This window comes from Sorex araneus, chromosome 10 (genome assembly GCF_027595985.1).
Source record: "Sorex araneus isolate mSorAra2 chromosome 10, mSorAra2.pri, whole genome shotgun sequence".
Lineage (NCBI taxonomy): Eukaryota > Metazoa > Chordata > Mammalia > Eulipotyphla > Soricidae > Sorex > Sorex araneus.
Genome location: NC_073311.1, coordinates 1,452,392 through 1,475,181, shown reverse-complemented (window position 1 = coordinate 1,475,181; position 22,790 = coordinate 1,452,392).

Here is a 22,790-nt window from a genome sequence, read left to right as displayed (position 1 = left end):
ACCTTGGGCAGGCAAAATTCACATGGTTTTAAATTGTTTTGCCTTTGGTGTGGGATTGGTCCAACTTCCTGTCTGCTATTTCCCCTTCTGAGAGAAATCGGAGCTCCTGGGAGAGCTTGCACTGGGGAACCCTGACGTGTGCCTGCTGTAACTGTCCACCCTAGCTATCTTGTCTGGCTGGGTTCTTGCCTTCTTGTCAGGTTTGGTGAAAGCAGACTTTTAAAGTTCTCAGCTCCCACTTCCCTTCTCCAGGGTACTGTTTTGCATCTTAGCATTTTCTGCTTTACCTCATCAACTTCCCTGGGATCCTGCCCTTTATTTGCACCACTGCTTCTTGTTCCACAGTAGTGAAGTTCCCAGAAATGGCAGCTGGGTTCTCCCATGAGATTTCAGATATTGGGCAGGATTCTGTGTTTGAATTCTGATTTTGCTTTGTTTTACTGGTATCCTCTGTTGTATTTGTTTTGTTTTATTTCGTAGGCCACACCTAGCAGTTCCCAGGGCTAACTCTGGCTCTGCATTCAGGGATTATTCCTGGTGGGGCTGGGGAACAAACGGGGTGCTGAAGCTCCGGTGAGTCACTATAAGAGGAAAAGTGGGCATGAATAGATCAATAGGTAAAGCATCAAACTTTAATCTGAGGGTTCAGGGTTCATGTCTCCGTTCAGGTTCTCTTTGGAAGCCAAAGAGATGGTACAGTAAGTAGGGTGTCCGCCTTCCATGTGACAGACCCAAGTTCAATCTCTGGCATTCAATATTGCCCCCTGAGCCTGCCAGGAGTGATTCCCAAGTTCGGAGTCAGGAGTAAACCCTAAAAACAGCCAGGTGTGACCCCAAAACAAACCAACAAACAAATGGGAAAGAAACCCTGCTTGAAAGAAATAAGATACAAAAGAAAAAAAAATGGGAGAGGACAATATAATTCTTGATTTATTTTCAAATTTACTGATTCTTTCCTTATTGCCTCCATTCTATTAAGTAACCTCTTCCTGATTACTACACTGCTCTTGAGAGAACTTAAAATTTTAGATATTTTATTTTTTAGATGCAATTCGTTCCATAAAACTAAATTTCTTGTTGAAATTTCATGTAAACTCTTGTTAGCATATTTTATATCATTAAATTTAATTATGACAGATATATGATATTATTTTTCTCAATACAAAATTTGACTGAAACTAGTGTTGGTCTCTATTTTGAGAACAGATTGTTAGATTAGATTGTTCTAATTCTTCTTCTGTTTAATAGTTTTGGGTTGTACCCCAGATGTTTTATAACATTACATTATGGGTCATTGGATTCTGTTTTCCATTGTTGTTGTTGTTGTTTTGGTTTCATCTTGTCTTTTATTTTTTTTTATTTATTTATTTATTTTAGCTTTTTGGGTCACACCCGGAGATGTGCAGGGATTATTCCTGGCTTGTGCACTCAGGGAATTACTCCTGGTCGTACTCCAAGGGACCATATGGGATGCTGGGAATAGAACCTGGCTTGGCCTCGTGCAAGGCAAATGCCCTACCTGCTGTGCTATGGCTCCAGCCCCTCATCTTGTTTTATAATTTTGGGGCCACACTCAATTCTGTTCAGGGGTTACTCCTGGCTCAGTAGTCTGGGATCACTTCTGGTAGTGCTCAGGGGACCTTATGGGGTGCTGGGAATTGACCTTCGGTCAGCTGTGTGCAAGGCTATGTGCAAGCCCTACTCATTGTGCTATCTCTCCAGTCCTTGATATTTTTGATATCACTTTTTACTTACCCAAATTTTAATTTTCATTAAATTATTATTTATATTTTGAAAAGAAAAGAAGCAAAAAAATCAAGAGGTTGTAGGAAAAGAGATAGATAATCCTTTGAGTGGAATTAAATGAAATCCAGGGTGGTTATAGTTGGCTTGACAGTTCTAAAAACTTAATTTTATTATGCTGTCCAACTGTGACCAAGCCCCCAGAAGATAAGTGCAATTTTATCAAATTTCTTAGATACTTGAACTTAGATACTGACTAATGAGATGCCTGTTATTAATCTGCAATGTGAAAAACAACCATGTTATTTCTCTTTGCAGATCAGCACACACCTGTTCAGTAGTGACATCTTCAGAAATACCACATTACTCTTGCAAACTTGGAAAACAGATTAGACTAGAGGAAACCGATTGCATTAAATAACTTTTCAGTTGGCTGGCTCCCTTCAGGAAAAAAATCATTTCTTATCTCACACTCAAGGATTCTTTTCAGGCTTCAGATCCTCCTGAATCTGATAATGCATCTCATTAGCTCTCTTTTACATACCTTTCCTCTTAATGGTCTTTTACTTTTGAATTCATCAGCTCTAGGACTGGGTGTTTCTTCAGGTGGTCTTGTTCTCACACTGAATTTTACCTCAGTTACTCTCCTTCAGATAACTCTGGGCACTAACCTTCCTCATCCCCACCTCTAGCACTACAACAGGATTTGTTTCCAATTGTCTAGTACCCCATCAGGAAATAACCTGGAGGCAATCCAGAAATAATCCAATTAGTATTTTTCTTCTATTCAGAAGATCTAGCCCTGCATGGAACAAGAGCACTGCATTGAGATAGGCCACGCTGCCTTTCCTTCTGGAAAGCATTCTTCCTTTTGAGACTATACAGCTGAATTCATCCCCAAACTAAGAGAGTTTATTTTTATTTTATTTTTTTATATTTTAATTTTTTTATTGAGTCACCATGTGGAAAGTTACAAAATTTTCAGGTTTAAATCTCAGTTATACAATGCTCGAATACCCATCCCTTCACCAGTGCACATATTCCACCACCAAGAATCCCAGTATAGCTCCACCCCGCACCCCCACACCCCTAACCCCCCCACGCCCCTAGCCCCCCCCACCCTTAGACCCCTCGCCTGTGTAACTAATAAATTTCACTTTACTTTCACTTTGATTGCATTCAATATTTCAACAAAACTCACTATTATTGTTTGGAGAGTCTCTCCCCTAAAGTCAGATCTGCTGAAAAGGAAGCATTAGATAATTTGTTTTCCATTGCTGAGGATAAAGAGGTATGAGGTTGAGTGACCACACTTAGCGGCCTCTCGGTTTTGGGTTTCTGTATTTTAGTAACTAAGTCCAGAGAGATATCTGCCAGAAGTTGCATCATTGACAACTTGTACTGCTCAGTTACATTATGTTCCACATATGAGTGCAATCTTTCTATGTCTGTCTCTTTCTTTCTGACTCATTTCACTCAACATGATACTTTCCATGTTGATCCATTTATATGCAAATTTCATGACTTCATGTTTTCTGACGGCTACATAGTATTCCATTGTGTAGATGTACCAGAGTTTCTTTAACCAGTCATCTGTTTTGGGGCACTCTGGTTTTTTCCAGATTCTGGCTATTGTAAACAGTGCTGCAATGAACATAGAAATACATATGCCATCTCTACTATACCTTTTTGCCTCTCCGGGATATATTCCCAGGAGTGGTATTGCTGGGTCAAATGGAAGCTCAATTTCTAATTTTTTGAGAATCGTCCATATTGTTTTCCAAAAGGGCTGAACCAGTCGGCATTCCCACCAGCAGTGAAGAAGAGTCCCTTTCTCCCCACATCCACGCCAACACAGGTTGTTTTTGTTTTTTGGGATGTGAGCCAGTCTCTGTGGTGTGAGATGATATCTCATGGTTGTTTTGATCTGCATTTCCCTGATGATTAGTGATGTGGAACATTTTCTCATGTGCCTCTGAGCCATTCGGATTTCTTCTTTAGGAAAGTTTCTGTTCATTTCATCACCCCATTTTTTGATCGGGTTGGCAGTTTTCTTCTTGTGGAGTTCAACCAGTGCCTTGTATATCCTTGTTATCAACCCTTTATCAGATGGGTACTGCGTAAATATCCTTTCCCATTCTGTAGATTGTCTTTGTACTTTGGTCACTGTTTCTCTTGAGGTGCAGAAGCTTCTTAGTTTGAGATAGTCCCATTTATTTTTCTCTGTTTGCACTTGCTTGGCCAGTGGCGTGTCCAAAGTAAGAGAGTTTAGGCTTATCCTTCCTTCCACCACTTAAAAGCTGTGGAAGTTTGGGCAAGTTATTAACTGCATAGTACCTCAGTTTTATCCCTTGTAGAAAAGGATTTTAATAGCTCAGACTTCAAAAAGGGTTGTTTTGAAACAGAAATAAATCAATAAAATGTAACTGACATGGCACATCATAAGTACACAATGCTTGTTACTACTCTGAATTTTCTAAATACCAAACAGCTCCTTTACTTTATGATGAAAGAATAATGATCTCAGGAGTTTCATAACAATTGAGTGGGTCATAGTTTCAAAGTAACACCCTCTGCATACAGGACAAAATTAGATGAACGCTTTCATATTGACAACCCATTTCCAGGGCACAATTTGGCAGCTGCCTAATCTCACTGATAGCAATCACATTTGCTAAGCACCATAGGTAACAATCCTTATAAAGGAAGTATTGTCATTGCAGCTGTAAAGATGAGGAAACTTGACTTCCTGATTACAACACTGCTCTGGGAAGAACAGCAACTGGAGGATCCCTGAAATGAGCCAAGAGTTTCCTATTTCCAGAATACTATATTGTCTCCCCGATAACCTTCAGAGTCAATTTACTTTATTGGTCTGCATTTGATAGAGGTGCCATCTTTTATCATTATTTTTCTTCTTTCTGGGCCATACCCAGCTATGCTCAGGGTTTACCCCTGGCTCTGAGCTCAGAATCCTGGTGGGGCTTGAGGTGCCTTACATGATGCTGTGGGGTAAACCTGGTTCATCTGTGTGCAAAGCAAGTGCCCTACCCACTGTACTATCAGTCCAAATGACACTTTTGCTAGAGTTCTAAAATATTGACATTGGCTCATTATTCATATACCCTCTGACCAGAGTCTAGTATAGTACTCCTTGGACAGCCCTTATTGTACCCTTGGGTACCAAGCTGTGTTGTGTTTTTGATTTAATTTCTATTGCTCCTATTTTTGATATTTTGATGCCAATTCAGAATTGCTTATTCCTAACAGGAGCTAGTAAATAAAAATTTACATTTGAATAGCTCTTTACCAGTGGATCGGGCGTTTGCCTTGCACAAGACTGACCCGGGTTAGATTCCTCTGTCCCTCTCAGAGAGCCTGGAAAGCTACCAAGAGTATCCCTCCCACACAGCAGAGCCTGGCAAGTTACCCGTGGCATATTTGATATGCCAAAAACAGTAACAAGTCTCACACTGTAGACATTACTGGTGCCCGCTTGAGCAAATCGATGAACAACAGGACGACAGTGCTACAGAGTTACAGCTCTTTGCCAAAAGATCCACTTTCTGATCTTAGAGTCAGTGAATTCTTTTTCTTTCTTCTTTTTGAAGTAAAAACAGATTTTTGGGAGGTTTTTAGAAAGGGGAAAGAGAGAGAAAGTTGCCTCCTCTATTATTCACTCTGATATCTAATAATATCTAATTAGATATTATTCAAATCTAATCTCCTTCTGATTAGATTTGGCCCTCTCAGGTACTCTAGAATATGATCTTGTGTTCCATGATCACATAGAATCATGGAACATTTACATGCGCACACTCAGACACACTTACAAGTTTGTTTTGCTATATAAAGTAATGTTCACCAGTTCTGGGTATCAGAATGTGAATCTTTGGGAAAGCTTTTATTTCATGTACCACGAGTCAATGCCCTTAAAATACTACCTTAACTGGCTTATTGTAACTCAGACAATTATTTCTCCAAATTCACTCATCCTACCATTTCCTGTACACAATGGTTTCCTCTTATCTATCATATCAATGTATGCTTTGAGCCCAAAATTTAAGGTCATCAGTCAATGAGTCCCAGTGGATCCCAGTGGATCTCTCCAACTTCATTCTGCAAGTTTTTCCAGCTTAATCACTCTAAGCCGTTCCCCTGATAAAGCAGTATTATTCCCAACTCTAGTCTGGCTCAGTTTGCCTACCAAGAATAACTTCTGACTTACTCCTCTCCACCTCTGTAATTTCCTCCCTTTTTAATAAGACATGTTATTTATCTTCCTTTATGAAACCTCAGAGTGATGGTTGACCAATACTAATAATCATGAGTTATTTGAATCACCCTCTAGTTGAGGATGAGCAAATATTCTCAAACAAACCCTCTTTAACATTTCTTAACAAGCCTAAGAGTTTATGAATGAATTTTTTTAATCTTTCCACTGTCCCCCTCAAAAACAATTCTATATTTCACAAATGCACTGTGTTCTCCATTATGGTCTTTTCTTTATCTTACAATAATAGATACTGTGAAATATGGGTCATTATGTGGCCTTCCTAGCTTAATCCTTTCCCATAGCTTACAATATCCACTTTCATGAACTAACCACACATATTCTTTTTGTTGTTGTGTATTTGATTTTTGGTCCACACCCAGTGATAATCAGGGGTTACTCCTGGCTCTACACTTAGGAATTACTCCTGGTGGTGCTTGGGGGACTATATGAGAAGCCAGGGATCGAACCCAGGTCAACCATGTGGCAAGGCAAATGCCCGACTCACTGTACCATGGCTCTAGCATCTGTACTTCCCGTTCTAAGATCAAATCTCATCATTTTTCCCTAAAAACTCTGCTCTCTCTTCCTTCACATTTAATCAAATAATTTAATGTCTGATTCCCAGCCTTGCCTTGTCATCTACAGCTTCCATGATTTTAACTGAACAATTACTTGCTTAGTATTTGAAAGCTTTTTAAATTAACTGGTCATCTCCTGAGTTAATCCACATCCTTTAAACATGGGTAAATAAAAGAAATTTATCCTTTTTATCTCTATGAACATTATGACTGGGTAAATGCAAAATGAATCAGGATTTCTTCCTATATACTTACTGAAGTAAATACATGAAACAAAAGGACTGAACTAGAATGCATTAAGGAATAATGACTGCTAACAACAGCAACAACAAAAAAGAGTAAAAGCAGACACCATGTGCCTCCTAACAATACCAGACATAGTTTTGTCAAAGAGATTTAACTAAGTCTGGTACAATCTCTGGAAACAGTTTCTGATTTGCAGAAAAACACAGAAGTCTGAGAAATAAGCTGAAAGGCACTCTGATTATACAATTAGCAAAATCCAGGTTTTGTTGACTAAATAAATGGAATGACCAAAGATCTTCATAGTTTCAAATCAAATAGTTCAGTATCTTACAATTAAAGTTTTCTGATTTTCTCTTAATTTGTTCTTAAATCTCCAAGGTGTTTTTGCCCAAACAAGAGTTAGTTTATCGGGGCCGGAGTGATAGTACAGTGGGGAGGGCACTTGCCTTACACATGGCTGACCTGGGTTTGATCCTCGACATCCCATATGGTCTCCCGAACCGCCAGGAGTGATTCCTGGTTGCAGATCCAGGAGCAACCCCTGATCATCGCTGGGTGTGACCCAACCCCCCCCCAAAAAAAAGAGTTATATTATGGGCTGGAGAGATAGTCCAGAAGTCAAGGTCCTTGCTCAGTGTGAGGGACCAGCCATGAAATGTTTGAATCTTGCACCACCAGATGTGGCCCTCGAGCTCAGACCAAGGAATGGCCCCTTAGCACCACTGGGTGTGGCTCAACACCCCTCTTCCACAAACGTGAGATTATTTCTAAATCTCAGATAGAAACAATACACTCAGGCTCTCCTTTAGCCCCACTGTACTAGACAACACCAAATAGTGACATTGCTTCATTTATTAGGTGAGAATTACTAAGTGTAAGCAGTGGTCACTGGGGCAGAGCAATGATCATAATGGAAAACAGTCTCCTACTCTGAGATAGCTTGATGCAATATATACAGACACACTAACAAGAGAAATATAATATTATGATAAGAGTCAAGGAAAGATCTCTGTCAATGATAAAGTACATCAGTGCCTAACAGCTTACTTTATGTTATACATTTTAAAAAAATCTATCTAGCACTGCAGCACTGTCCTCCCATTGTTCATCGATTTGCTCAAGCAGGCACCGGTAAAACCTCCATTGTGAGACTTGTTACTGTTTTTGTCTTATCGAATAAGCCACAGGGAGCTTGCCAGGCTCTGCCATGCGGGTGTTATACTCCTGGTAGCTTGCCAGGCTCTCAGAGAGGGACGGAGGAATCAAACCCAGGTCAGCCGTGTCAAGGCAAACACCCTACCCACTATGCTATCACTCCAGCCTGGATATATGTTGACAAACATTAAATTTTAAATTTAAACAAGGTGCCTGGGGGAAATAAAAGTAACATTAATACAATGAGACAACTTGAAAATGCAAACAAAATTATAAAGACAGATATAGCTGGTAAGTTTACTGGCAGAGTACAAATTTTACTGAGGTATAAAACAAAGACTGTTAGTTAAATATTCTTCATAATTATAATTGATGGTGAAAAAATTCAGGTAAACTCCATAAGTAATCGGTAAGTATAGAGGAAAGTGTTCTTTCTATCCTTGGGCTGGAGAAATAGTACAGGGGTTAGGTCCTTGTTTTGCATATGGCTGACCTGGTTTGATCCCTGACACCACGTTTGATCTTCAAAGCATCACTGGGAGTGGCACCTGAGCACAGATGCAGGAATTGTTCCTAAGCACAAAATCAGGTGTGCCCTAAACCACTCCTCTTCAAAAAAAAAAATCGAAACAAAAACTTTATCTTTGCTGCTAGTTTTAATATTTCATGGTCTTTATTAAACAATTGTTTTTCTTTAATTATTTACATTTGATAAATCAGGAGTTAATAGAAAGTAAGTTATTAGATAACTTACTAAATGAACTTGATCAGAGGCTAAACTCTATCAGCTTCATTTTTAATAATTTATGGGATGTTACGGTTATTGCACAGAGAATTGACTATTGTTGACTGTTTCAGGCTTTTAAGTTTTTCTTCTAATTTCAGGTTTTCGTTGTCATTGTTGTTGCTAGACCACACCATTTGGTGCTGAGATGCAGCTCTGGGGCCTGCTTTTCATACTAAAATAAAAGCCAGGTCCCTGAAAAATGAGACTCGACAAAAAAATGATAACTCATTAAAACCTTTTATTTTTCAAGGAGTTAGGTATATTTTGTTGTTCCACTCTAAAACTGACAAATCTGATTGCTTTTGTCGCCACTGCTTGTATGAGTAGAGGTCGTTACTTTGGTATCAGTGTGGTGTCACGATGTGCTTGGTTTCTGGCGGTTGTGTCTGGATATGTATTTCTCTTTACCAAAAGACCCTGTTTCAAACACAGGCCACAGAAAGGAACATTGTACCTGGGCTTTGGACATGATGGTTTCAAAATGTCGTTTGTTATAAAAATGAAAATATTAGCAAGGAATATGATTTTTTTAAATTTTTATTTTATTGAATTACTGTGAAAAAAGTTACAAAGCTTTCAGATTTAAGTCTCAGTCATATAATGATAAAACCCCCATCTCTTCACCAGTGCACATGTTCCAGCACCAAGACCCCAACATACCCCCCTCCCTCACCCTCCCCCCACCTGAGTGGCTGACGATCTTCACCTTATTCTCTCTATACTTTGAATACTTTCAATATTTCAACAGAGAACTCACTGTTATTATTTAGAATTTTCCCCCAACAAACAAACCTGCTGAAAAGGCATCATTTGATAATTTGTTTTCCATTGCTGAGAATGAAGATTATATGAGACAAAATCGTTGTCCTATTTTTAAAAATAACATGAATGCATGTTCTCTGCCTTTGAGGAGCTTATGGAATAAGTTCATTTCAATTATTAAATAGAGGAAAAGGTGCTATTGAAATCCAGGTAAGATAATAGTAGTGTGCGGCTGACCCCAATTGGAAAGCTAGCTCCATATATGGTCTCCTGAGCACCTGAGCACCACCAGGTATGAGAGGGAGGCAGGGAGAGGTAGGGGGGAGAAGGAGGGAGGGACAAAGGGAGGAGGGGGTGGAATATCATGGAGCTAAAAGGGAAAGCAATTTTTATAAAGAGTGTAAGGTGCAAGGAGATAACTCATAGGACTGGAAAAGATGCTTTTATTGGTGAAGCCCCATGTTCAGTTCTTGACATAGCATGGTTCCCTGAGTACCATGGGAGTTACCCCAAAACCCCAGGAGTAACCCACAAGCACCACGAGTATGGCATCCAAGTTCAAATAAATAAATAAATCATCAAATTCTTCCGAAAGAGTGAAAAAATAAGTATAAGAACTGGATTTGAGAATTTGCTGATGATTATTGCTTTTGATAGACTATGTCTTTCTTGAAATATGGGGATAAACATTTCCTTGGAGTTAAATGTTAATGAGAAATACTTGAGAGAAGAAGAGCAACATCTAGAGTCTATTTATGAAGAAAATTTATAATAAAGCGGAGCAAAGAAATGGGGTTGCAGCTGAAGAAAATAGAGAGGGACATAGAACAGAAACTTTCTCAAAGGAGAAATCCAAATGGCTAAAAGGCACATGAAAAAATGCTCTTCATCACTAATCATCAGGGAGATGCAGATCAAAACAATTTTTTTCTGTTTTTTGGTTTTTTTTTTTTTTTTTTTTTTTTTTTTTGCTTTTTGGTCCCACCCAACGATGCTCAGTGGTTACTCCTGGCTCTGCACTCAAGAATTACTCCTGGGGGCTGGAGGAATAGCACAGCGGGTAGGGCGTTTGCCTTGCACGCGGCCGACCCGGGTTCGAATCCCAGCATCCCATATGGTCCCCCGAGCACCGCCAGGAGTAGTTCCTGAGTGCATGAGCCAGGAGTAACCCCTGTGCATCGCCGGGTGTGACCAAAAAAAAAGAATTACTCCTGGTGGTGCTCGGGGGACCATATGGGATGCCGGGGATTGAACCCGGGTCGGCCATGTGCAAAGCAAACGCCCTTCCCGCTGTGCTATCGCTCCGGCCCCAGGCACATTCCCTTTTTCTCTTTTTGCCCTTTTTATTCTGTTGAGGTCTTTTGCTGACTGCCTTGGAAATGCCAAGTCACCCTTTTAAGTTAAATGACCAGCTATCTTTGGAGTCAAACCACAGAAAGTCCTCTGATCTATCTTGGCATGTCTAGCAAACACACTGTCTGGACCCCAGAAGGTTCCTTGCTGCAGCAGTGGGAAGCTCAAAGACACTTTGGGCAGAGGACTTCAGAGAGAGCTTTACTCATTTTTTAAAAAAAAATTTAAATTTTATTTTAAATTTCTTAGGTAATTATAGAACCATTTAAAAAGTAATTGACAATTAAGTTAGGCATACAATATTTTAACACCAATCTCACCACTAGTGTCAACTTTCCTCCACCAGTGTTCCTATGCCCCCTCTTGCTGCTCTCCACCACCCCACCACTTTATCAGGCACATTTCAAAGTTTAAAATTCAGTGGTTGTAGCTACGATGTCATGTTTTCAGTATTGTTAAGTGTGTGCTTTAGCAGTGACTTTAAAGGACACTAAAGTTATAAAGGGAATTAAGGACTGGAGGGATAGCACAATGGGTAGGGCATTTGCCTTGCACATGGCCAACCCAGGTTTGATTCCTTTGTCCCTCTCGAAGAACCCAGCAAGCTACCGAGTGTATCTTGCCCTTACAGCAGAGCCTGCTACCTGTGGTGTATTCTATATGCCAAAAACAGTAACAACAAGTCTCACAATGGAGACGCTACTGGTGCCCACTCGTGCAAATCGATGAGTAACGGGATGACAGTGACAGTGATGATTGGCAGTTATGTTTTAATAGCATGCTAAAGGCAGGCAGGGCTGGAGAGATAGTACAGTGGATGCAGAGCTTGCTGTGTTTTACTCTTTCTCTTCACTCTTTCTAGCAATGCAGCTTAGAAGCCCCAGAGGACTTGACTAAGCACTGTATTTCAGTCATGTGTTTCTGTGCCTCTTCTAAAGCCAACATTGTCCAACATTCTATGGAAAATTATGAGACTTTGCATAACATTGTCAGGGGACTGAAGTCCCTACCCTGTAGACAAGTCAACATATTTCCCATAAGTTGAAAAAGTGTGAAGTGAGGAAGCAATTTCCATTTTGATATGGAAATACTTTTCAGCAGTCTCAGACCCCCTGAAAAACCTACCAAATCATTCCAAATAACATAAAACTCCTAAAATCACACAAACATATACTAAAATCAGGTATGAGAAGAAACATACACAAATAAAGAGTAGTTTCTAATGAAGGAACTTGGTTGTGCTACTCCCCCCATTTAAGGTGAGGCTGCTTTTAAGAAGGCTGCAAACTTTAAAATTTTTCTATTTTTCTACAAGACCTGAAAATGATGATACTCATTGGATTGCTTTTTTGTTAGTGAAACAGATGCTCAGATATATCTGTCTTAGAAGGGAAGTGGTAAAATGTGAATGCTTACAAGCAGGAAAGGTCTATGGCGTGGGATTGTGGGGTGAGTTGGACCCTCCCCCCTTCGCTCTGCAAATTCATATGCTGAAGTGTCCCCTCACTCTTACTCTCAATGAAATACTATTTGAATGTAGGACATTTAAAATATATTTACATTAAGATAAGAACTTTGAGGTGTGCCCTCATCCAATCTAACTGGTGTCCTTATTAGAGGAAATTTGGACATAGAAAGATACTAGAGATATGTGTGCAGGGAAGAAAGACCGTGTGAATAATGAGCAAAGGAATGGTCACCTGAGGTCTCAAGAGAAATGACTGACACCTTGATCCTTCAGAACTGTGAGCAAACAAACTTGTGTTGTGCAAGCCACCCACTCCCTAGTTACTTTGCTATGTATGACAGTCCTAACAAATGCAAGTCATCATTGTATTATCCAGTTGCCATGATGACTAATGAGAGACAGATTCCAAGTATTGAACAATGGGAATACTTAATTCTTGATTGGAAAATTTTATTCATAAATATATATATATATCACAGTATCACAGTATCCCGTTAATCACCAATTTCTTGGGCGGGCTCAGTAACCTCTCATCTTGTCCTTTCCCTGAGATCTTAGAAGTTTATCTTGACTTGGCCCTCCTAATGATGTTGCACTGGGGGCTCTTCAGGGTCAGGGGAATGAGATCCAGCTTGTTACTGGATTTTGCATTTGAATACACCATGGGAAGCTTGCAAGGCTGTCCCATGTGGGCAGGAAACTCTCAGAAGATTGCCAGTTTCTCCCAGAGGGAGAAGAAGGCTAAAGATATCTGAGAGCTTGCTTTTAAGTCTCTCTCTGGATGTTGGCCATTGATGGGATTACACACACCTGGGTTCCTCTGCCAGTACCTTCATACATGAGACCTGTCCGAACATGTAGAGAGGAGCCTCCAGCATGGCTGTAGCTAGGTTCCGGTGGTCTTCGGCCACCGGGAGCTCTGCTCGGGGTGGGGAGGGAAGCTGGAGCCCATCCCCTCTGAGGGGCCCCAGGGAAGACAGCCAGGCATGCGGGCAAGAGATTCTCTTTATATTTTTAAATATAAATATATAGTGACATATATATTTATATCTATTCACACATGCAGAAACACATAAAGGTATGCTACAAAGCTATACTGATTTCATAATTATTTATTAACTGTTTTAGGTTTTTAAGTTTTAGCAATAATAATAATTGTTATTATAGTAATAATAGTAACAATAAAAATAAGAAATAATGCTGAATGGTTAAATAGCACAGATTATGTTCTAGGAAATGTTCTGAGCATGTTTTCTACATTTAGACATTAATCAAATCCACAACATAGACACTATTATTATTATTTTTAAAATTTTATTTCTTATTGAATCACCATGTGGAAAGTTACAAAGCATTCAGGCTTAACTCTTACAATGTTTGAACACCCATCCCTTCACCGGTGCCCATATTCCACCACCAAAAACCCCAGTATATTTCCCATCCCACCCCTACACCCCCCCGCCTGTGTAGCTGATAATTTTCACTTTACTTTCTCTTTACTTTGATTACATTCAATATTTTCACCAAAAACACTCACTATTATTGTTTGGAGTCCCCCCCCCCCGCCAAAATCAGACCTGCTGAAAAGGAAGCATTTGATAATTTGTTTTCCATTGCTGAGAATGAAGAGATATGAGATTTTGGATTTCTGTATTTTAGTATTTTAGTAACTAAGTACAGGGAAATTTCTGCCAGAAATTGCATCATTGCAAGCTCATACCTCTTTAATGGCCCTTATAAGATGGCGGTCACCAGGCCTTTCCCACCCCTGGAAAGAAAAAGCCGAGAGAGAAAAACCTTTCCCCTCCTGGGGTGGCATGGGGCCGTGGCTTAGTTCACAGTCTAGAGACATTTCTGCAAGAAGCTGCTGGTACCAAAAGTAGTTTAGCTGGCCTCCGGATCATGGTCATCCAGCAACAGAGGGGCCGCACAAGTGCGGCCACTAGGGTCACATCTCGGTGAAGAGGGTAAACACTATTATTACCCACATTTCTTCTTTTGTGGTGCTGAGGTCAAACCCAGGACCTCACACATGCAAAGCAAGTATTTTAAGGCTGAGCTATATCTCCAACCCTTTTTTCCTTTTTTGGGAGACCTTCCAAACAGTGTCTAGAAAGCATGAGGGTCTCTTCTGGAGATATGCTGTGAACAAAGCAGGCAGGTTCAATGTTTGATGCTTGAACCTAGTGATGAAACATTGCTCTGGTGGTTCTGAGAGAAACAGGACTATATAACCAGTGCTGCTAGAAGTGGAGGCATGTGGTACTGTAGATCCAACACAGGTCCTTACGCATGAAAGCCTTAAGTCCTTACTTCTGAGCTATCTCCCAGTTCTATCATTATTCACATTTAAAAGGTGGCACAGGGAGGTCAGATAATTGCTCCAATACAAGAATTAATAACTGGGAGTATTAGGACTTGAATTCAGATAGCATTCTCCAGAATCAAATTTTTTTTCTTTTTGGGTCACACCCGGCATTGCACAGGGGTTACCACCTGGCTTTGCACTCAGGAATTACTCCTGGTGCTCAGGGGACCATATGGGATGCTGGGAATCGAACCCGGGTCGGCCGCATGCAAGGCAAACGCCCTACTCGCTGTGCTATTGCTCCAGCCCCCAGAATCAAAATTTTTAATACAATAATTACCTACCAAGTTCTCACAATGTCATACAGAACGACCAAGATGCTCTAGGGCTACTGAATATTTCCACATACTCAAAGGATTAGCAGATAAGATCTGCGCATCTAGGCAACCATTTGCGTTTGCCACCCTGTAGGATAACATAGCCTCAGGTAGTTTAGATTTATTGGGTCACTCCCATCACAGTGCTCCCATTCCTGTGTTTATTTGTAACTTCTTTCTTTGTGTTCTGTAGACTTGTAAATATTGTTTTTCTCTTTTCCTTGAGTCCTTTGCATAGTTTATTCAGAGCCATGTCCTTCTGTATGGGCATAGGAAGACTGTAGCAAATGCTATGCTTTTGTAACCTGGGAGTCATTTGACTCTACATGATATTTTCCTCCTGGGTATCTGTACTCTTGACCTAAGCTTCAGCTGCCCTTACTTAGCACCCCCAAAAGCAGGGTCCTGACAAGGGACCAGATGGACCCAGGGCAACCAGTGTGCTACCTGGCATCGAGATGGGCCTGGCCAAAGTACCTAATGCTTAACTATAAGTTAAGAGCTTGGTCATTGGACAAATGCTGTCATGATCCAAAAAGTAATAACTAGATTCGGATCCTACTAGGGTTAGGAATGATTAATCTGGCCTGAGCGCTGTAGTCTGAGTCTGTGGCAAGATGTTGCCAGGAGAGCTGCCCTACAAGCCTCAATATATCTTACTGTACATTTTGTCGGACAAAAATAACTAATATTAAAATGATTGAATTTTTGGACTAAGGAAAGGAGAAAAACACCTTAAGAGGTATTTTGCCTGTGGGCAGTCAGAAGGGGCTTTGGAATGTCCCCTGGTGGTGTTTCCTTTGAACCTGGTGGGTCCTAAGGAAGGGCTTTCTTTTTCTTTTTCTTTTTCTTTTTTTTGTTTTAATTTTATTGAATCACCGTGAGATATTTACAAGCTTTCATGTTTGGGTTACGATCTCACAATGATCAAACACCCATCCCTCCACCAGTGCACATTTCCCACCACCAATATCCCGGGTATACCCCCTCTTTCCCACCCTCCCCCTGCCTCCATGGCAGACAATATTCCCCATACTCTCTCTCTACTTTGGGGCATTATAGCTTGCAACACAGACACTGAGAGGTCATCACATCTGGTCCATTATCTCCTTTTGGCATGCATCTCCCATCCCAACTGGTTCCTCCAGCCATCATTTTCTTAGTGATCCCTCCTCTATTCCATCTGCCTTCTCCCCTCCTCTCATAAAGCAGTCAGGAAGGGCTTTCTTATGTTGATTTTGCTACCAGACTGTGTGTAGCCTAGAGGGCAAGGTGGAGAGAGACAAGTAGGGGGAGAGACTAGGGAAGAGGAGGAGAATCCAGAGTGGGGATGGAGGAGTGAGGAGCTAGAAAGGAAGAGTGCTGGGGGAGAGAGAGGAGACAGGAGAAATGGGGAGCTCAGAGAGACTGGAACAGGTGCTTGGAGAGAATGGAATAAACAGCAACTGATCAATCAACCGGCCTGGCCCTCGTTTCCTCTCTCGTCTGCCCCATGGCTTGGGCCGCCCTGGCTGGGCAAGCAACCCGGGACTAACCCCCTGAACCCCGGGGACGGCCGGTCGCCCCTGGCAGAAGTTTTTTACACCACGCTGTGAATAAAAAATAGCCAAATAACTATAACTGACAAATGAAATTTGCCATTAATTACTTTCTCATAAAGCTATAACCTAAGTTTCTCACAATTCCTGGAAAACAGTGAAAAAAAATCTAAATTTGAAAGCAAAAATATGTAGGCTCTGCTTTATTGCTCTGAACCTTTTGAATTTGAGTGTGTCACTTAGATTCAACATTTTTTCATAACTATAAGTTGAGATTAAAGATTTATTTATGGAAATTACTGTCAAGATTAAGATAATTGATATATAAGAGCCTGATCTAGAAAAATTGCTTAGTAATGTAATTCTGGAAAATTTATTCTCACAAGATTTTCTCCTCACTGACTCATCTCAGACAGATTTTCCTTACATATTTCTCCCCTCCTATAATTATTTTTGTAGAATATTTTGTTCACAGAATTTTCTTTTCTTTTATTGGTGGTGGTTGTGGTGGGCCAGTAAGGAGTGAGAGTATGTTGGGCCACACCTGGCAGTGTTCAGATCCAGTTTCTGTCTCTGCACTCAGGAGTGACACCTGGTGGTTCTTAGTGCATGGTGCAGGTTCTAATCAGGTCAGCAGTGAGTAAAACAGGGCTGTAACCCCTAGATTGTCTCTCACAGAGGGCCCCGCTCATAGAATTTTCTCTTCAGCGTTTTCTTCTCATATTTTTTATTCCCATACTTGAATTCTCATAAAGTTCTCTCCTCACTGACATTTCCTTTGCAGAATTCTGTTCTTTTATGCTCTCACGGCCCACCCAAGAATTCATATGCCTTTTCCTCATAGATTCCTGTTTTTTTTTTGTTTGTTGTTTTTTAACCGTTTCCTTACAAAATTCTCTACGACATTGTTTTTCTTCTCGCTGATTTTTATCCTTGAATTCCACTGCCCCACACCCCCCCTGCTCTCCCCCCCACCCGCCCTCGGCCCCTGCCACCAACTCCAAATAATTCCCTTTCCATAGGCATCTTCCTCATAGGACACTTTCTTCATTAACTTTTCTCTTCATATTGTTGATTTTTACCTTTCTCCCCAGACTTTTTCTTAAACTGTTTTCTTCAATATTTCCCCTCAAAATCTTTTGTCCTCAGCCTTATTTCTCAAAAAACAAAACAAAACAAAACATAACAAAATGATTTTATAGCCTTTATAGCCTTTTTATCTAAGATATTATTTCTTAGACTTTTTCTCTCATATTTTTTCAGTCTTTTCTTATGATCTTTCTTATAAGATGAATCCTCACAGACTTTTTATCTTAAAGACTCTTTCCGTACAGAATTTCCTACTTACTATCTTTTCACCAACAAAATTATTCATTATATTTTTTCCCTAAATTTAACTTTTCCTTATAAAATTTCTCCAGAGGCTTTTTCCCATAGAAATTTTGCATAGAATTATATCCTTATAAATTTTTTTTAATCTAGGATATAAGTTCTTAGACATTTCTCCTAAGATTCCTTGAAACCACCTTTCTCAATTTTCTCCTCAGATTTTAATCTTTGAAGACTTTTCCTCTTGAAATTTTTCACAGAATTGTTTCCTCATATGTTTTCCTTCTTACTGAGTTAGCTTTATATTTATTTTTCACCTCATTGATGTTTCTTGAACCACCATTTCTTCCTTCTCACCAATGATTCTTCTCAGTTTCTCTCATCATAGATTTTTTTTTATAATTTATTTATTTTTAATTAGAGAATCACCGTGAGGGTACAGTTACAGATTTATACACTTTTGTGCTTATACTTCCCTCATACAAAGTTCGGGAACCCATCCCTTCACCAGTGCCCATTCTCCACCACCCGTAAACCCGGCGTCCCTCCCACCCTCCCCACTCCCATCTCCCCCCCACCCCACCCTGCCACTGTGGCAGGGCATTCCCTTCTGTTCTCTCTCTCTAATTAGCTGTTGTGGTTTGCAATAAAGGTGTTGAGTGGCCGCTGTGCTCAGTCTCTAGCCCTCATTCAGCCCGCAACTCCCTTCCCCCACATGGCCTTCAACTACAATGTAGTTAGTGATCGCTTCTCTGAGTTGCCCTTTCCCCGGAACGTGAGGCCAGCCGCGAAGCCATGGGGTCAACCTCCTGGTACTTATTTCTACGGTTCTTGGGTATTAGTCTCCCACTCTGATATTCTATATACCATAGATGAGTGCAGTCTTTCTATGTCTGTCTCTCTCTTTCTGACTCATTTCACTCAGCATGAAACTTTTCATGCCCATCCACTTAACTACAAAATTCTTGACTTCCTTTTTTCTAACAGCTGCATAGTATTCCATTGTATAGATGTACCAAAGTTTCCTCAACCAGTCATCCGTTTTGGGGCATTCGGGTTTTTTCCAGATTCTGGCTATTGTAAACAGTGCTGCGATGAACATACATGTGCAGATGTTGTTTCGATTGTACTTTTTTGATTCTCTGGGATATATTCCCACAAACCATAAGGTACATTGAAGACATGGTCGGCGAAACCCTCCACGATATTGAAGATAAAGGTATCTTCAAAGGTGACACGGAACTAAGCAATCTAGTAAAAACAGAGATAAATAAATGGGACTACATTAAACTAAAAAGCTTCTGCACCGCAGGAGATACAGTGACCAGAATCCAAAGACTATCCACAGAATAGGAAAGGATATTTACACAATACCCATCAGATAAGGGGTTGATATCAATGGTATATAAAGCACTGGTTGAACTCTACAAGAAGAAAACATCCAACCCCATCAAAAAATGGGGCGAAGAAATGAACAGAAACTTTACCAAGGAAGAAATACGAATGGCCAAAAGGCACATGAAAAAGTGCTCTGCATCACTAATCATCAGAGAGATGCAGATCAAAACAACCATGAGATACCACCTCACACCACAGAGACTGGCACACATCCAAAAGAACAAAAGCAACCGCTGTTGGAGAGGATGTGGGGAGAAAGGGACCCTTCTACACTGCTGGTGGGAATGCCGGCTAGTTCAGCCCTTTTGGAAAACAGTATGGACGATTCTCAGAAAACTAGAGGTTGAGCTCCCATTTGACTCATCATAGATTTTATCCTCAGACTTTTCTCCTCAATGAATTTCTTTTAATGTTTCTCAGTTACAGAATTTTCTCCTCATTGCTTTTATGCCCTCAAAATTTCTCTCCAATCTAATCTCAGTGTGTGGGACCCCTACCAATGAAACATAATTTGATTTCAGTACTAGGTGTCACTTACACTAGAGCTCAGATTGTGAGTACATATGCTGCAGAGTCCATGTGCTGCTTGTGTCATATGTCGTGGCAAAGCGCATGTGATACCAGAGCACATGTGTCAACTGCATCTCCCCTCTTGAGATGTGTACGTGCATGCTTTCATATTGGATTCTAGGACTTTTATTGGAGCTCTCTCTCTGCCTTTGGAGAAATCTGTATTTTCTCTTGGGCACGCTACTCTTTCTCTCTCTTTTCTTTCCCTCCTTCCTCTTCCTCAAACCTCAAAATAAGGATTTGCTTTACTTCACTGCTCATTTCCTCCTGAAATTCTTTTCTATGAGAAGACAAGGACCCAAAGGTAAGGCCTAGGACTTATTTTCCTTTCCTGCAAAGAGCGATTCCTGGATTCAGCCTGAGTCCATGGCTCCCTGAGAAATCGGTGGTGGAATTAACTTTCAGGATGTGCAGAACAAGTGGACATCAAGTATGGCTTGATGGCAATCTAGTGGGGCTGTCAGGACCTGAGGTTTATGCTGCACAAGGGCTAATCCTAGACTTAATCAGTCCTAGACTTCCCAGCTGGTCCCGGGGTGGCAGAGATGGATAAGAATAAAGTGACTGTCTCTCTCCTCTCCACTTCACCGGGGGGGTCCACCAACACTATTCTATACCACAACCAAGCTTGTGCTCCAACCCATTAAACTATCTACCTATCCATCTATCTACTATCTTACAGAACTCTCTCTTGAAACAAAAACTCACAATTTCTTGAAAACAGTAAACTCTACTATAGAATCAGTAAATTCTGATTAGAATAAATCAGATTACATATGCAATTACTCAATAAAACAGTATGTACAAAAGTCTCAGGAAATAAAAGATCAAACAAGTTGAAAGTAATAGTTGAAGCTGTACTGGATTGCTTGGCAGAATATCTCACAGAATTTTCTTAGCAAAGATTTTTCTTCTCAGATAGGATACTCCAAATTTTCTCCTCACATTTCCTCAAAATTTTCTCTGCAGACTTTCTCCACACTGATATTTCTCTACAGAGATACTTTTCATCACAGAACTCCATCTAATCAAGTATTTTCCCTCAGACATCTTTCTCTTGAACTTTTCTACACAGACATTTTCCCACCCAGATTTTTTCCCTAAACAGATGACTGGTTAAAGAAACTTTGGTACATCTATACAATGGAATACTACACAGCTGTTAGGAGAGATGAAGTAATGAAATTTGCTTATAAACGAATATATAGAGAGAGTATCATGCTAAGTGAAATTAGTCAGAAAGAAAGGGACAGACATAGAAGAACTGCACTCATTTGTGGAATATATAATAACATCACATGAGACTGACACCCAAGGACAGTAGATACAAGGGCCAGGAGGATTGCCCTATAGCTGGAAGAATGCTTCATGAGTGGAGGGGACAAGGCAGATGGAATAGAGAAGGGATCACTAAGAAAATGATGGCTGGAGGAACCAGTTGGGATGGGAGATGCATGCCGAAAGTAGATAATGGACCAAACATGATGATCTCTTAGTGTCTGTGTGCAAGCCATGATGCCCAGAAGTAGAGAGAGAGTATGGGGAATATTGTTTGACATGGATGCAGGGGGAGAGTGGGAAAGGGGAGGTATACCTGGGATATCGGTGGTGGGAAGTGTGCATTGGTGGAGGGATGGGTGTTTGATCATTGTGAGATTGTAACCCAAACATGAAAGCTTGTAAATATCTCACGGTGATTCAATAAAATTAAAAAAAACAAAAAATTAAAATTAAAAAATAGATTTTTCCCTAAAATTTTCTCTTCTGACTTTTTCTTACAGAATTTTCTTTAATGTTTTCTTCTCAGAATTTTATTTCTTATTTTCTTCTCATATGCATTTTCTCATCTAAGGGGTGAGTGGTATTATAGAGTTAATTCAATATAGTCAAGTCCTTCATATTATTAAACACCTGGCTACTCCTTCAGTATTTAATATTATCTGTGTCAAAATAATTGGCAATGGTAGACTGATATAAATCTCAAAACCATCATTATCCAGCTAATATATGGTTAAATGTCCAGAATCCCCCTTCCTAACAGTTAAGATCTGCTCTCCCTCAAAAATCCCTCCTTCCGGAAGTACTTGCAATAGCGATTAGGCAAGAAAAAGATATTAAGGGCATTCAGGTAGGAAAGGAAGAAATCAGCTCTCACTATTCGCAGATGATATGATGCTATACCTAGAGAACCCTAAAACCTCTACCAAGAAACTCCTAGAAACAATAGACTCCTATAGTAAAGTTGCAGGCTATAGAATCAATACCCAAAAGTCCATGGCTTTCCTATATGCAAATAATGAGAGAGAAGAAAATGACCTGAGAAAAGCAATCCCGTTCACAATTGCGCCTCAAAAAAATCAAGTACCTCGGAATCAGCTTAACAAAGGAGGTAAAGGACTTGTATAATGAAAACTATAAAATGCTACTTCAGGAAATAAAAGAGGACACGAGGAAATGGAAAGACATCCCCTGCTCATGGATTGGAAGAATTAATATTGTCAAAATGGAAATTATCCCCAAAGCATTGTACAAATTCAATGCGATCCCTATAGGGATATCCTTGACATTCTTCAAAGAAATGGAGCAAGCGCTCCTAAAATTCATATGGAACAAAAAGCCCCCACGAATAGCTAAAGCAATCCTTGGGAAAAAGAAAATGGGAGGAATCAACCTCTCCAACTTCCAACTCTACTACAAAGCGGTAGTCATTAAAACAGCATGGTACTGGAACAAAGGCAGAGCTGCAGACCAATGGAACAGGGTTGAATACTCTGACATACACCCCCAAATATATGATCATCTAATCTTTGATAAGGGAGCAAGAAATGTGAAGTGGAGCAAGGAAAGCATGTTTAACAAATTTGCTGGCAAAACTGGACGGCTACATGCAAAAAAATGGGCT